Here is a 6,509-nt window from a genome sequence, read left to right as displayed (position 1 = left end):
CTAAAAAAAATAACTGCGGAAGCATCGAAGGTAAATGAGTCCATCCAACTCCATGGCAAACTGAGTGCAGAGTGTACAAACTAATCATGATTAGCCGTGTCCCCAGTTATGGACAAATTTGAGTATCTAGAAGTGAATTATTGGTTAATCTCATCACTCTTTTTAATGAAATTATTGGGATGCTAATAACTTGGGAATTTTGGATTGAGTTGGATGTACCTTCTCAATAATGACATTTTAATTTAGTAGTAATGAAAAATGTATTCCTTCGTTGTAGGGTAAAATTTGCTTTATGCAAAAATTAAACTTAGAGCCTCCACCAGCTAAATTTGCATATAGAGATAGTCTTTTTCATTATTATTATATGGTGTGAAATTGCCAGCATATTCCATGTGCTGACCTACACGGCTGCAACGTCTCATGTTGCAGACTTTTTCGATGAGGATAAAGGTGCGATAGGTCGTTGTTCTGCACTCAGTTTGCCGTGGAGTTGGATGTACTCTACCTTCGATGCTTCCGCAGTTATTTTTATTTAGATGGCCTTTGGGCATGTTATTACAATAAATACTCTTTTGAGGACCTCGATGTAGTAAAGTGTGTGATTGAACTCTGTTATAATCCCTTCAGTACTGGTGTGTCAGCATACGGATCCAGGGATGACACTTAAGCACAGACACTTCGATCCATTTGGGTCAGGTTGCTACAAGATGGTATCAAAGCACACGCTGACTGTAGGACGCGACCACTAGAAAATGGAAAACCATATGAAGAAAACTCTATTTTATGACTTCCTTATATATCTGTTGGTCTGTACTCTTCTCTATTCATTTCTATCCCTTTGTTACTTCAATAAAATAGTTGCTGAACCCCATCACTAAGTTGCTTAGCCCAATGAGACCATGACCTATGAAGACAACATTGACGAAGAAGAAGCTAGAGTTGACATTGATTTGAGGAGATTTAGTTCAGACCACCACTACCAAGTTGAGTCCAACTAATGATTTGCGGTAGTATGAAGAGATCATATCTGTTGTGGATATGACCTTACCTGTAGGTTTTGCTTGTGTGGTGTGATCTGTGTGAATTGGCTGATTTGAAGTTTTCTTGCTATCATAAGCATACGGGTAGTGATTTCTCTCATTAGGCCCTTATTCTATTCTAATTTCTCATCCACTCTAGACCGAACAGATGCCTCCGAGACGTGACCCGGAATTCCCACCGAAACTTAGCCAGTTGATCCAGAACCAGAATGCCCTCATGCAGATGCTCATCTAGAATCAAAACCAAAACAACAACAATCCACCGCTACCACCCCCGGTCGACAACCTTACCCGATTCCTGAGGTTGAACCCACCCGTATTCTCTAGCAGCACGAAGCTGATCGTCGCAGATGACTGGATTCGTAAGATCAGAAGGGAGCTGACCACCACAGGATGTACTGACACTGAGAAGGTGCGCTTTACCGCACATCAACTGTATGGACCCGTAGCTTCATGGTGGGAGAATTACACCACCACATTCCCCATAGCCAATGTGACTTGGGATTAGTTCCAGCAGGCATTCCATACCACACATGTTTCTGCTGGAGCTATGAGTCTGAAGAAGCGTGAGTTCTGCAACTTACCCTAGGGAAATCGTTTTGTTGGTGATTATGTGGAGGAATTCAGCAAGTTATCTAGGTATGCTCCTAGAGACGTGGCTGATGATGCCGCTAAGCAGGGGAAATTTCTGGAGGGACTAAACGATGATTTGGGACCTCAATTGACCATGGCTACCTTTAACAATTATCAAGAGTTGGTCGACAGGGCTCTCATTCTGGAAGGCAAGCAACAACACGTGGAGAATCGCAAGAGAAAGTACAAACAGGGAAAGTATAACTCGGGAGTTCAACAAAAGCCCCGCTATACCCCGTACTCGGGAAATAAAGGATCGGGATACGGAAAGTATGGTGGACACACTCACCATAACCATGGAGGATATTCACATCATGGAGGGAATGGACACAACCATAATGGCCATAAGAATGGCAATGGGAATGGATGACACACCAATCAGAATCGTTCCAGCCCCGCAACACCCGCAAAGAAATATCAGAGCCACAATACCTACTTTAAGTGCGGTAAAACCGAACACTACGCCACCGATTGCCCTGAGGCCAAGAACGGGGACAACAATGGAAGCTCTAGAGGCAAGAAGCCCAATCCCTTCACCAGAGGTCAGGTGAACCATGTCGATGTGGAGGAAGTTTATGACCAGCCTGACATCGTTGTTGGTAAGTTCTTGATTAATTCATTTACAGCCCTTGTTCTTTTTGACACTGGTGCATCACATTCATTCATATCAAGGGGTTTGTGGATAAGTTTAAGTTGCCGGCCATAGCCCTTAAAACACCAATGTCAGTGAGTTCCCTAGGAGTAGAGTATATGGCTAGTCAGGGATGTTTTCAGTTGCCATTGACTATAGGCAGACATGTTTTCCCCACCGAGCTAATTATCCTAGAATCCCAAGGATTGGACGTGATCCTAGGCATGGACTGGCTATCCAAGTATGAAGGGAATATTGATTGTGCTAGTAAGTCGATTTTTCTCACCACCCTAGAGGGGAAACGGATCAAGTATGTGTCGAGACATACACCAAGAAGGACTCAAGGGAATTCTCTTTCGGGAGTTGTTCAGGAGGAAGTACCAGTTGTGAAAGACTATCCCGATGTATTCCCCAAGGAATTGCCCGACATGCCACTGGATCAGGACATAGAGTTTTTGATCGAATTGTTACCAGGCACCGGACCAATATCCAAGAGACCGTACCGGATGCCCGCAAATGATCTGGAGGAAATTAAGAAGCAGATTAAGGAATTATTGGAGAAAGTTTATATTCGACCGAGTTCATCACCTTGGGGAGCCCCAGTGCTTCTAGTTGCGAAGAAGGATGGATCTTTAAGAATGATTGTAGATTATCATGCGCTGAATGAGGTGACGATCAACAACAAGTACCCTCTGCCAATGATCAATGATTTGTTTGACCAGCTACAAGGAGCAAAAGTTTTCTCCAAGATCGATCTTCAATCAGGATATCATCAGCTGATGATTTGAGAACAAGATATACCCAAGACAGCTTTTACCACGAGATATGGGCTTTATGAGTACACGGTCATGTCTTTCGGTCTGACTAATGCCCCTGCCTATTTTATGAGTATGATGAATAAGGTATTAATGGAGTTCGTGGATAACTTTCTTGTGGTATTCATTGGTGACATATTGATTTACTCGAAGAATGAAGAAGAACACAAGGAACATTTGCGCTTGGTTCTAGAGAAGCTCAGAGAACATCAGTTATATGCAAAGTTCAGCAAGTGTGAATTCTCGTTGAAGGAAGTCGGATTTCTCAGACATGTTATATCAGAGGAAGGAATAGCAGTAGACCCCTCCAAGGTCGAAGCCGTCACTGAATGGAAGGCACCCACAACAGTCGGAGAGATACGCAATTTTCTTGGACTCGTAGGATATTATCAGAGTTTATTGAGAATTTCTCCAAGATCGCGAAGCCCATTACGGATTTATTGAAGAAACACACCAAGTTTAATTGGACCGAGGAATGTGAGGCTAGTTTTCAGGAGTTGAAGAAACGTTTGGTTACAACCCTAGTGCTAATCCTTCCAAATATATGCAAGGATTTCCAAATATATTACGACGCTTCTCGTCAGGGACTTGGAGGTGTTATTATGCAAGAAGGAAGAGTTGCTTGATATGCCTCACGTCAGCTTCGACCTCATGAGTTAAACTAAGCAACACATGATTTGGAGTTAGCAGCCGTAGTGCACGCACTGAAGACCTGGAGATATTTTCTTATCGGAAATAGGTGTGATGTTTACACGGATCACAAGAGTTTGAAATACATCTTCATGCAGAAGGAGTTGAACCTCAGGCAGAGAAGATGGTTGGAGCTCATAAAGGATTATGACATGAGATTGCATTATCACCCAGGAAAGGCCAATGTTTTGGCAGATGCATTGAGCCACAAGAGCTATGTTAATACCCTCACAGCAGGAGGATTACCTCAGAAGTTAATTGATGATCTCAGAGATCTCCGATTGGAGATAGTACCATGAGGTTTTGTTGCTGCGATGGAAATTCAATCCACTTTGTTGGGAAAGATTTGAGAAGCCCAGAAGTTAGACAAAGGTATTGCAGAGATAAAGGGAAGGATGGACCAAGGAAAGGTAGAAGGATTTTGTGAGGATGAACACAGAACCTTATGGTTTGAGCAGCGTATTTACGTGCCAAATAACACAGAGATCAGGAAGTTGATTCCTCAAGAGGCTCATGATTCGCCTTACTCGATACACCCAGGAAACACCAAGATATATTTGGACTTGAAGGAAAATTTCTGGTAGACAGGTATGAAGAAGGATATTGCCGAGTATGTAGCAGTATGCGACGTATGTCAGAGAGTTAAGGCAGAGCACCAGAAACCAGCAGGATCACTTCAACCCTTGCCGATACCCGATTGGAAATGAGATAAGCTTGGCATGGACTTTATCACCGGATTACCCAGGACTCGTTCAGGATATGATTCCATCTGGGTTATAGTTGATCGCTTGACCAAGGTAGTGCACTTCATCCCCGTGAAAACCACATATACAAGTGCTAAGTTGGCCAAGATATACATGACCAGGATCGTATGTCTGCATGGAGTTCCGAGGACCATTGTATCAGATAGAGGAACATAGTTTACCTCGAAGTTTTGGCAATTACATGAAACTTTGGCTACCAGGCTAGAGTTCAGTACAACCTTTTCATCCGCAGACAGATGGGCAGACCAAGAGGGTCAATCAGATTCTTGAGGACATGTTGAGAGCTTGTGCACTAGATTATGGATCTAGTTGGGATGATAATTTGCCTTACGCAGAGTTCTCATATAACAACGGCTATCAAGCTAGTTTGAAGATGGCCCCTTTTGAAGCCTTGCACAGAAGGAGGTGCAGGACATCATTGATATGGGATGTAGTTGGAGACCGTAAATTATTGGGAAAACTTTGTTTTTGCCACTCTAGCTTTTGCCTACTTTGCTTATGCCACTCTAGATTTTGATATATCACTTTTGCCACTCTTAGTTTTTGACAATACATCACAAATGCCATTTAGTGGCAAAAGTAATAACTTTTCATTTCACTTTTGCCACTCTTGATTTTGACAATGTATCGCAATTACCACTCTAAAATTATTGCTTTTGCCATAGAATGGCAATTGTGATGTATTGTCAAAAACTAAGAGTGGCAAAAGTGAAATGTCAAATTCTAGAGTGGCATAAGCAAAGTGGTCAAAAGGTAGAGTGGGAAAAACAAAGTTTTCCCTAAATTATTCGGATCAGATTTAATTAGAGATTCAGAGTAGAAAGTCAAGATGATCCGTGACAGACTTAAAATAGCCCAATCCAGGCAGAAGAGTTATGCCGATACTAAATGCAAGGAGGTAACCTATGAAGTCGGAGACAGAGCATATCTTCGTGTGTTGCCACTTCGAGGAGTTAAACGATTTGGAGTCAAAGTAAAGTTAGCACCACGATTAGTGGGGCCATACAGAGTTTTGGAACACAGAAGAGAAGTTGCATATCAGCTGGAATTACCCGAAGCCTTGTCAGGAGTTCATGATGTGTTTCACGTCTCCCAGTTGAAGAAGTGCCATGCAGAGATGGTCGATATTCCTCTAAGGGATACAGTGCCCCTAGAAGCAATTCAGTTGGAGAGTGATCTGACCTATAAGGAGAAGCCCATCAAGATTCTCGAGACTGCAAGCAGGGTTACCCGCGACAAGGTCATCAAGTTTTGCAAGGTTCAGTGGAGTCATCATACTCAGGAAGAAGCCACTTGGGAACAAGAAGAGGATCACCGACAGGACCACCCACACCATTTTGCTAGCCAACCCGAATCTCGAGGGCGAGATTCATCTTCAAGGGGTAGGTTTGTAACATCCCAATTTTCAATTTGGATGTTTATAAATAGATCATTCATATGCATCCATGATTTATGCATTTTTGCCCCATTTGTTTTATTTGAATTTTGATCCAAGGAACTTTTGAGCAACTCAAGGACCAAAAGAGAGAGTTGGAAGTTCCCCTAATACCATTTTTGAAAATTTCAAAGTTGGGAATTTGGATCAAATTTGGTTTCAGCAAAATTCATTTCCATTATTTCAAAAATAAAATAAAGAGAGAAGATAAAAGGACTTCTTCAAAAACAAAAAATAAATATTGAAAACTGAATTTGAAATCTAAATATATTTATTGGGTTTTATTTGCAATTTATTTTGATGCAAATTTATTAGCATAGCAAAAAGTTTGTTTTTAAGAACTTGCATTTTAGGCCAGATAAAAGTTCACAAGGTCCTACATAAGACCATAATATTATGTGAATTTTTCTGGCATTTTTAGACTTATATTTATTTGTATTTTCGGTGCCATAGTGTTTCTGTTCTTTAAAAAAAACGGCTACACGCCCAGGCCAGGCCTAA

Source organism: Triticum urartu, chromosome 7, assembly GCF_003073215.2.
Source record: "Triticum urartu cultivar G1812 chromosome 7, Tu2.1, whole genome shotgun sequence".
NCBI classification, from domain to species: domain Eukaryota; kingdom Viridiplantae; phylum Streptophyta; class Magnoliopsida; order Poales; family Poaceae; genus Triticum; species Triticum urartu.
The sequence above is the reverse complement of the archived record's forward strand: the minus strand, read 5'-3'. Positions refer to the sequence as shown.